The 11370-nt window shown below is 34.0% G+C and overlaps 1 protein-coding gene across 1 annotated transcript in view; it reads right to left on the bottom strand.

Moving 5' to 3' along the window:
• Positions 1-351: 351 nt before the first annotated feature.
• LOC105257368 (lachesin) overlaps positions 352-11370 on the bottom strand; it is a 156699-nt gene continuing 145680 nt past the window's right edge. The window contains exon 11 of the transcript XR_002192830.2: positions 352-578. The gene's annotated coding sequence lies outside the window, so the exon portion shown is untranslated. The remainder of the gene's footprint in view (positions 579-11370) is intronic.

The raw sequence follows: 11370 nt of genomic DNA, 5'->3' as shown, positions 1-11370 counted from the left end.
TAAATAAATTTATATATATGATTTATAAATCCATTATTATTTATAAATCAATTATTAATTTAAATATTAATGTTAGTTACCTAATTAGAAAAGGTTAATAAAGTCTTAATAAAATTAATCATAAAACTTTGCTACAATACTTTAATAAAGAATTATCTATTCAAGTGTGCAGTATTCGTAGTTATATCTTAATATCTATATATAAAATTTAATTGACGATTAATTTTACACATAATTATAATAATAAAAGTTGATAATTAACAGGTAAATTGATTATATATTAACTATAAATCACAGCCTATTACAATATTAATTAAAAACAATCGTAATTTACTTATCACTTTTTGCGTGTAATGTAATTATTTGTTGCGATGAAAAAGCGTGCATCTCAGGCGGTCGCAATGTTACGCCCAAGCTTCACGTTACTCTGAGATCGTTTACCTGGTGGTGGGCACTTAAGCTTCGATGGACTTTGCTTGGCAGAACGCCGTGCACTCTCGCTCCGATAAAACCGCAGCTGGGCTCGCATGGAATTACGATTATTTATGACCCTGTGACCTAAACCGGAAGTCTTCGGTCTATAACAAAATTGCTCCAAGTCAATCTTCTTGTAAGCTCGCGATTTATAACTGCAACTTCTATAGAGCTTCTGGAAAATCGCAAAATATTCAAGAAAACAGTATCATTGAAATCCTAAAACACGCATAAAGGCAATTTGTTTTAATTTGAAATTATAATAATTGTACGTTTAATGCACACTTGGAAAAATTTGATGAATTCCTGCGTCTGAGAAAATTATTTTGAATACGTTTAATCGTTTTCTCAATAAAATACTCTTATACCCCATATGTTTGAAATATGTAAAGGCAAAGTATAAACGGTGAAACTATTTCATGCGTTAAACTAAACACGCAGTTTTGGAAAATGCTGTTCTTCAACATCACTTTCCTGATCGCGGTTTTATTCCGTTGCTTGCGGCACGTGATACGCCTTCCTTCTTGCCCCTAAATAAGACTGATCCAGGAGCGCTCCGTCTCTCTTGAAATATATAGTTAACTCAGAAAAGTAACATTTTTCAAAGTTGATGCAACTTGTACGGACGTGAGCGTCCGCACGGTAGCTATTTCTATCAATTGCGCACATACATGATACATGTGTTGGCAGATGTATATGGCATTCGATATTTTTACATGATCGGAAAACTTGTATCAAAGTGAAACATTTAGATTCACTATAATTGAGTGTGAATATTTTCTATTCAAAGAAATATATTTTTTGTCGAGTTTTTATTCGGAGTATTTATAGAAAAAGTTTTAAGAATCTTTAAGATAGAAATTTATAATTAAATCATGAATTAAATAATATTACATTATAATCATATTAATTATATAATATTTTGATTTATTTTTAAGCTGAAGATATTTTTAAATAAAAAATTTTAAATAAAAATAAAAATCTAATTAAGTAAAATATCAGAGTGACACGTGAAAGAAAAGTTTTCAACTGTTTCACAATCATAATACGATAGTTTACGGTTCATGTAGAAACAGGAAAGCAATAGCAGGTGTGTCGCGTGAGTGTCGATACGTAAAACTAGTAAATCTGGCTTCATGCGCATAAAAACCTGGACCTTGTACGATCGCGGCGAATGTAGTTTGCTAACATCAATTTTCCACTTTATGGAGTTTCGTTACTTATTGCGCGTACGGTTCTGTTACGCGTGCGTTTTACCTGTTGCCAGTCTTTACGTGGATTGAAGCTACTGTAGATTGCTGCGCAATCAAATTCCGCACATTGACATGCGTGGACCGAACAATTACTTTAGAATTCTAGCGGTGCGCGAGTAGTGCATTATCGAGTTATATGCTGATATAGCTATGTGACCCTAAACCAGTAACTTTCGTAGGGAAACTTATGCAGTATCGCACAGAGATACTCATGCAAATAAGCGCATCATTGAAATGGCGTGCGTTCGGTGAATTAATAATTAAATGAAGTAACTTGCCTAGCGCGTGTTCCATAATTCTACTCCACGCTGGATTGATCTAACGCTGTGGAGAATTCAGCGGGATATTTGTAAAATTGAATTTTGGCAGCCTATCGTGTCACAGAACATATTGATGATAATTCCAAATAAAGTTTCCAATATGTTCGAATTGTTATTATATGTATGAATTAAATCGATAAGTCACATTGACCTAATCATATGGCGTGGAAAAATGGTTTCGCATTAACGCGGGGAAACTCTACCATTTTCCGGAGTTATTAAAATCTGCGTGAGTGTGTACACCCCGACGGAATATATACGTACGTGTAGAGCAAGAAGCACGTACACATGTGTGTTCATTCCGGTTGCATGCTTGTGTGTTCATTCACGCACGCACACAACCAAGCGAACGGCGCGAATGCAGGACCACTCTGGAATTAGAGCATGTAAGGAATGGTTGATGGGCGCGTCTCGGCAGTCGGCGAACTAGTCGGTTTTATGGGGCGATGGTTTTACGAGCTGCTCCCCATTTACCACCCTCTAACATTTACCGGTTATTCGTGCAAGGAAAAGGTACACGGACGACCTCCGATATCCCCTTCGCCAATGTATCCCCTGGAATCGGATTCACAAACGACGAGCCCGAGGGTCGCACTCGAAGCTCGGGGCTTTTCTTCGAGGCAAGCACTTACCGCGCGTTTCTGATCAGCCTAAGAGAGTTTTCGGTGACGTGGTAACCGTGGTTTTAGATCTTTGTAAAGCTCTTTAGGGGGAGTTATTCGCGTGTGGATCGTTTACGTTGCGCTAGCTAAAAGCTCATCGAGATAGCACGGCACGTTGATTACTATGGTAGTGCCGAAAGTAGCTGCCGAAAGTAGGATGGATATTGATGTTGAAAAAAGAAGCGAGGAACAGGAAATGGAGATGGTTTTACGAATATTATGATTATTTTATATAATTATTTTGATTATTTTATTCCGAAGACTTTATATTGCTTTAAATTGAAATACGTGCTTCTCTGTTTTTATTTTTGCAATGTTACTTTAATACAATATTAATTAAATATGTCTCGACTCATGTAAAATTAAGAAGAAAGTTAATAAATTAAACTTTTAATAGGAACCTTATCAAAAATATCTATAGACATAATGTAAAATTTTTATAACTTTATTAAAAATTTTATTGTTGAATTTGTATTATTATTAACATTCAAATTATTTTTACATTTCTTGCTTTGCTTTTAAATTTTATCGATAAAGTATAATTATGGATTTATGTGTGTATAACTTCTTTTTTTCAAACAAAATTATTCGTATAATAGTTTTTTCTCTGAAAGTTTTTGTTCATCGCTATAAAAATAGAGAAACAAAGTAGTATTAAATAAATTTGAAACTATATAAATTAGAGAATATTTTTTGGACATATTATTTATGCGAAACAGGAATAAAACAATGTAAAAGTTGCTGTAATTTATGTCCCTCGCGATTATCGAAACGTCTTTGGTAAGAGATTGTCGATCATGTTGACATTGATAGACATAGACTATAACGTCGAATAACTGGCCACTCGTCGTCGGTGGTCTCTATCGACACGAAGATATCCTTACACGCGGCAGTAACTGTCGAAGACGAGTGCAACGAGAGTTTCGACCTCGACATAAAAGGATCGAGGAGAAAGAAGTTTCCCTTCGGAGTATTTATGACGGATTCGGGGCCAGACGAAGGTCCGAGATGACAGAACGTTATGTCACGCCCTTTTGAGAACAGTTGGGTCGACGAGGCCATAAGCAACTTCTGCACGAGAGATCAGACGTCGGGAACGAGCTACGTGGGTTTCAGGATATATATGTATGAGCGTGTGTATGTTGCGTGCCCTCACGTGTGTGTTGGCATCGATTGACAAGCGAGGCAGTTTGAGAAAGCGGGAGGACATAAAGGAGATTGGACGAGGACGCGCGGCACGCACGTAAACTCTATAGGTATCCATATCTCTGCCCCATTGATACCAATATCCGATTGCTTCTTCGTTATGCAGCCTCCGGAACCGGCAATCTCCCGGCAGCTCTTCGCGCATATGCGTTCTCTTAAGCCGGAATCGCGCATTGAAATTGTTGTTCCGTTGAAATTCTCCGATAGAAATCTAATTACGCTTGCTATTGGTGTTTATTTCTCTCGCGGTGATCTAAAAATTATACGAGGCACAAGAAAGAAATTGTAAATATTATTGCAAAAATTCCGCAAAATAGTCTGAAAAAAACTGTAATGGATGACAAGAGAGAAAAGTAATCCACACAATTTATACAATTATTAGTCTTCCTAAGATTATGCATTTATCCGCGGGCGTTATTAAAAGTAGACACCATTTTCTAAAAGAGGTGAAAAGATAAAACTTGAAGTTAAAATTAAAAAAGTGTTAACAAATTATTTTGCGAGAATATTATGAGAATTTTATCGTAGTCCTTCTTCGGAAGTATACGAATTCCGTTTGAAACGTAATCCATGCATTCTTTATTCCAGCTAAGTGTAGCATGGCGCAATCCCGTTAAAACTTAAAATTACTCGTCCGCTACATAGTTAGAACCTTTACAAGATTGTCTGCATAATTCATGAATAATGTTGCCCCGATAAGTCCAGGGAATTACAACTTTCGTTAATTCCGATATTACGGAAGAAACTTTCATCCCTTTGATGGATCTTGTATATCTTATTTTTCCTCTTCGTATCTTTCCTTATATAACACGCCGTTTAATAATATTTCAATATCATAATTTACACGCTGATAAACCTGAGTTAATTTTTTTGTAAAAGAAAAGAACTCTCTGCTGCTTGTTTTCATTCTAAATCCAGTTAATGAGTACAATCAAAAGCCACATTGGAAATCGATTCGCGCGAAATTACATCTATATTGAGCATTATACATTACGTATTCACACTAATAAAAGCTAATCGTGGTCCAACGATTCATGGACTATTACCAAAGACTTGTCGACGTATCTTTGATGCTTTTGTAATCGACATTTCGGGTCTGTACGCGCGATTATGTCGTGCTTTACGTCATCGAAAAGACGAAATTGGCTGTTTGAAACGATTCGTACCATAGCTACGTCCATAGAAGTCGACGTGTTAAACGTCTGTCTCTCAAAACACGCACGACGATTGACGTTTGAAATTCGTCGTGCCAGTCGTCGTGTATTTCGTCATCCGTTTGCGCGAAATCGTCACGATTGAATCAATTCGTCGCTTCGGTCGGATATTCTCGACGAAAATGTATGCGCAAATCTTGTGTTAGCAAATTCTCGATTTATCGCGTTACGCTCCAGATAAACATGCGGTATTTAATCAATTAATGAAAATAATAATTTAATAAATTATTAAAATATTTTTTCCACACATCATTTCATATATTATAATTATCTAATCATAAAAATTCCGAACAACTAATAAATCTAATTCTTATTAAGATTTTACACTTGCAATAATCGAGCCAAATTTACAAATTCATTAATAGAAGAAATTACTGGTACGATATCTTTGCAATTTAATCCGTTTGTTAAAGATATTTTTAGATGAGAGAGAGAGAATTAATATCAATCTTGAAAAATAAATTTCCATAAAGCTTTTTTATATATTTAAGTATATTTCAATCGAATTACTCAAATATAATAGATATTAACCGAACTGATAATCTGAATCTGTGGAAAATAAGAATTTTCATTGAAATCGAATAAATAAAGATGGAAAGATCGAGCTGAAATATCTTCCTACAGATCGATGTAGTTTGTTGCGGAGGCGGATGGCAACGTTCGCGAAACGTCGGTCGCGAAATGACACATCGATTCCGGCCACAAAAAGACTGCGGGGGTGGCTATCGGTGACTTTTTTCCCCACGCGTTTCCCTTGCGACCGGACCAGGTGTTTTCCGTCACGTTTGGCGGCGCGCACAATCGCGCGGAATTTGCGCCCGCGACGGCGTCACGCGGCGGCGGCCGCGTGACGGATATGATATTGCCGGAAATAGGTACGCGATTTCCCGTGCGATCCATGCGCGCGTAATGCCAAATACAAATGGGATATAGATATACCCACGGAGCGCTGTGCTACGCGACTGGCGGTGAATTATATAGACAAAGCGGGTGTGTACTTTGTATGTGTGTGCGTACGTGTGTGTGGAAAAGCGTCGAGGATCGGCTGTCGCAGTACCAATGGCGTAGAGGGTAGATTCCCTGCGTTGGTTGTTTATCATTCATGCGATTATCTCGTCATGATTGCATGAATGGCATGATTAGCACGATTAACTGTTCTTTTGACACCGGAGGATCTCGCTAGGAAAGATATTCTCATTGCTTGAAAAATTAGTATCGATCTCCAATTATATATATATATATATTCCCTACGAAAATATAATTACTGAAAATATAAGTGAATATTATATAAGTCATGTAATGTCGTTAATATTAATAAATGTTTATGTTAAAGTTAATTAGTAATGAAAGAGAAGATATTCGATTATCATTTTTTTCAATGCGCAGATTATAAACTTAATTACATGTAATTTCAATGAATGCAGCTTTTCAAATGTTGCAAATATGAATTGGTTTATTAATTAATGTTGGAAAAGATCTGTAGATTATTTTTGTCGCTACGAATATGTCATGTAAATTTCGGTCTGATCGATTGTTGGCTTACGCTACTGGTAGCAATATAGTATATGCATAACATATATGAATAATCGGGCGGATGTATTGCGTAAATCGTTTCGGTTTTGTAAGAAGCGTGATTTATTATTCTTTGAGACAGTCTAAAGAATATCGAGAAATCATAAGAAAAATTAAAAAATATTCCTGTTATTTTTGCATAACACACATTTCTTCCAGATAAATTCGTTATATAATTTATTATACAATTAAATGCATAATAAATAAATATATTTGAAAATAATTGTTCTTTTAAAAATGCATAATTAATTATATATTTTAAAAATACTTAATGTATTTAAATAAGTTCTCAGTAACATTTAATATCGTAAATGATTGCAAAAAGCTATATTTAAAATACATATATTGAATAATAAAATAATTAATTAATAATAAATGTTGAATGAGAAATTGGTTTTATGTTAATTTTTGTTTGAAAATTTATCGTCGACTATGATCGTTATCATTTTGTGAAGGATTAAGTAATCAACGCGGGTAAAGCGAGAGTGACCATCAATTTTGTGGCCGATAAAAATTGCTCTCAGTTTATTCGATATGAATGCACGATTTGTGTATTTGTTGTTGTATTGCCATTGCATTCAGTATCGAAAAATTTGTCGAACGATATTTCAGAGATATTGCAATAAAACGGAAATTCTCCTCGCGCCATTATATCATAGATTTATAGTCAAATATTTTTATAATTGAGATTCAACCATGTATACAGACAACACGCAAATTTGATAACGCGTACATCCACAATTTGAATTTCAAATACAAAACCAAATTCGAGGAAGTCGCTGGCGATACTTTGCGAAATATATCTTCGTGCAAATAAATAATTTTATTCATAAAAAAAGGAAGGGAATAATTTTATTATTTTGCGCATTTCTCTTTTATATTGGCACACATATATACATATACATTATATAATGTTCATATCATAATCTTCATAATTAAATATATATATAATCTTCATATTAAAATTTGTAAAAGTTTTTAGTATTTATTTGAGATCGCAAAACAACGACGTTGATTCTCTTTTATATAAAAACCATTCAATTAAAAATAAGGAAAAAAGAGGATGACAATTTCACGAAATACATTTCCATTTAAACTTTAACAACAAGAAAGTGCTAAAGGATCAGCGAAATAATTACATGTCAAATAAGCGATGGCTAACAATTGCAATCTTTCAATGACCGATTCGTTTCGCAAAGCTAATCGGTCCATTACCAATCCGCTGACAGTTTTGCGTACCGATCATATCCGCGTGTGTACGTACAAAGGAGACATTTTGCTGTAACGCGGAGAACACATCAAAGACACGTCGCACGCGCTGTCATTCTAGCTCGTGTGATCGTGTAAACGTCTGACTTAATTGTATACGTATACGCGATAATCGTTGCGTGTCCGCGTCTCTCTCTGTATCCGCTTGTAGTTTCCTGTCATACGATACATACGGATTGACCTACAAAGGCCTTTACAGGAGTAAGGCGGACGGGCTCAAGATTGTCGAAATCGTGCGCGATGTCGAGGTCTAATGGTTCTCTGTGGCAATGTCAAATGGCTTGACGTAAAGGGTAGTTTGTAACACCAAGCGTCCTGTTGATTTAACGATGTGAGACGCATTGCATTAATTTCAAATGGTAACAGGCAATCATTGAAGTTTACAATCAAGTTTACAATTTGATTCCCTACACAAGAGTTCTACAAAGATCAAAGAAGAAAACAATTTTGTGACATTAATAAATATATTAAATTATCTGTTGTGCAAACTGCTAGTAAGAAAATGAAATAAAGATTTTAAATGCAATAAAGATTTTTATATGACACTTGATTTGTCATAAGAAATGTACATTAATATTCCACTTTAACTAGAAGAAAGCATAAGATAAAATAATCAAATAGTATAGAGGCTGTAATGAATCCAAGAGTCTAGAAATTTATTTGAAAGACACGATATAATGAATAATTGTCTCAAAATATCTCATTTGCCTGTAGTTGGCAACATTATGCAAAACCAATCCTGCGGCTACGAAGCTGATTATGTCGGGTTTATGCTTAAGTAGAAAATGGAACAAACTAATTAATATAACAAATATTATTCAGAAATTATATCCAGTTTTCTAGCAAATTACATAAATTTATATAATGAGATTATTGCAAGTATAATAATCAATCTGAGAGAATGACAGGGAGATATCTGTTTCCAAGTGCGCGCATGTCAATAATCACACGTGGAATAAGCTCAACGAACTAATAAGATCGCGTAATATAATTGATCGAGAATCCGTTTGAGGGAGAGAACTTTTATTATCCCCGAACGCGTGACTTCCGTCCTCCATAATTTCCCTCCTTGACTTTCTTGCGAATCTTCATTACGTACGCACTGAACTATGAACAGCTTCTGAAAGTTAAAGCCACTTATCGACGACGACGGCGGCATATCTCCGGCGGGTTTAATCTACCCTGGAATCTGAGTTTGCCGGGAAAACCGTTCGCGGGATAGAGAGACCCAGCTACTGCCGGCGGCCGATTACCATCCGGGAATGTTTATTAAATCCTACGATTCTTTCCGTCAGCTACTTTCATTCTTTCGGTAAAAGTTCGGTTGTCGATCGGAGATCGTATTTCCTTTATTTTCCTATTGACTTCATATATATATATATATATATATATATATATATGTATGTATAAGATTGATATATATAAAATTTCCTTCACTAACTTTCACAAATCGTCTAACAATCTTACAAATTTTATCATTTTGCTCTCTATTTTTTAAAAACTTTCTCATGAAATCATTCATATTTCATTACGTCATCATAATTTCTCGCTTTATATATCAGAAGGTTTCAAATTTCATGAAAATATAAAAGGAAACTAATATATATTAATGGCCAGTTGTTAAGAAAAATAATCAGAAATTCTGATTTTTTACAATATATGTAGAATAATTCTAAATCTGTAATTGTAAACGCGTTTTTCATATTGCTAGGGTTAAATAAAACGAAATTAATAAATTCCGGCTGTTAATTTTTATTCCCTCGTGCACGTACGTATCTTTAAAAGGCAGTTTTATCCCGTTTATTCCAAGTTTTTCGGCGATCATTCATTGGCACATCCGTGCTCACGCCAAACCGGCAGTCACTTCTGCCGACTGCACAATCTATGAAAGCGACCGGCGGAATTTCATTAGCATCGAACGCCACCGGTCGAACTGTCCAAGTCGGTTGCTTGTCCAAGTCTCTTTGGCCTTCTCTCTCGTACTTCTTCTCTGCGGTGCACCCGCCTATCCGTTCGAAAACGACTCACGTTTACGTGAAATACAAACAGCGTTTATTACGGTGGACGTAAAAAAATTTAGATATTGCTCGAAGGAACATACGCATTAAATTTATATATATATATATATATTCAGTATTCTTAAAAATTGTGAGCCAATTTATAAATAACAAATATTCCTAATTTTATGTAAAAGTGTTTAAATTTGTATATTTACAAAATAGATATTTTATAATTTTAATTGGAATTACTTTTGCATTTTTTTTGTTCACGCTGCATATTTCGCGAATGATTTCATATACATACATATCCATGTATACATATATACATGTGTGAGTACATATGTAAAATATCTTAACACAAGCCATCTGTTACCTGCCTGTAACAACTCGACCACGAGCGACGCGCAGGTGGAATAGTAGTAATGCGACATCGAATTATTCGCGGGATATCGCTCTCCCTCTCTATGTATCGTACATGTAATCCTCTGTAATCATGCATATAGTTAATGGGACATCAGAGATATAGATATCGTCTACAGCAATTCTTGAATATCTCAGTCAGATTCGATTTACATTTCAATTTCAATAAATTTTTACGTACAAGAAAAACTTTTAGATTAAATATAGAAGAGATCTTAGAAAAGTGCATATGATAATATTCGAAGAAAAGAAAATGAAGTTAAAACCTTCTCATAATTTCTAACTTCTTGAGGAAATTCAATGTTGATTTGACTAACGAATAATTTGTTCGACATTTTTTTATAAGAAATAATATTATGATAATTTAATTAACGGGACTGAATGTTTAAATTAACCAGCAATAAACCACAATAAAAATTATTTACATACAATTGTTGTTTTCTACCAAAATTAAAAATTTATTTATTAGTAAAAGTTATATCTCTCGTAATATATTTATTATAAGAAATATTATAAGAAATATTATAATAAAAATATATAATAAAAATATCTATGAACTATATGTGTTATATATTAATATATATATTAATAATTGCATATTCATCAACATATAAATAAACAACTCGATGAAAAATGAATAAGAAGTAGATATATTTGATATTGATTGAGCGACTCGAGATTAGTTTAGGTAATAGATTAGCATAGGTTAACCGCTCGTGCTATATTCATGATAATATACCGTATTTACTGATCAGTACTAATAAGCTTAGCATAAATGATTTGTCAATTGTTTGTTAAATATGATTAAATTCTATATATACATATTACATTGTATATGGTTTTCTCTAATAATAGGACATTTATAATTTGTCCTATTGCAATAAACATTTGTATAAAGAAATATATAAATTAATGAGAATTAATGAGAAATTAATGAGAATTAATTCAACCACATTTGTGTAAAACAATAAATATATACT

This window comes from Camponotus floridanus, unplaced genomic scaffold (genome assembly GCF_003227725.1).
Source record: "Camponotus floridanus strain SB8 unplaced genomic scaffold, Cflo_v7.5 scaffold54, whole genome shotgun sequence".
NCBI classification, from domain to species: domain Eukaryota; kingdom Metazoa; phylum Arthropoda; class Insecta; order Hymenoptera; family Formicidae; genus Camponotus; species Camponotus floridanus.
Note: the sequence above shows the minus strand (reverse complement) of the source record. Positions and strands in the feature narration are given on the sequence as shown.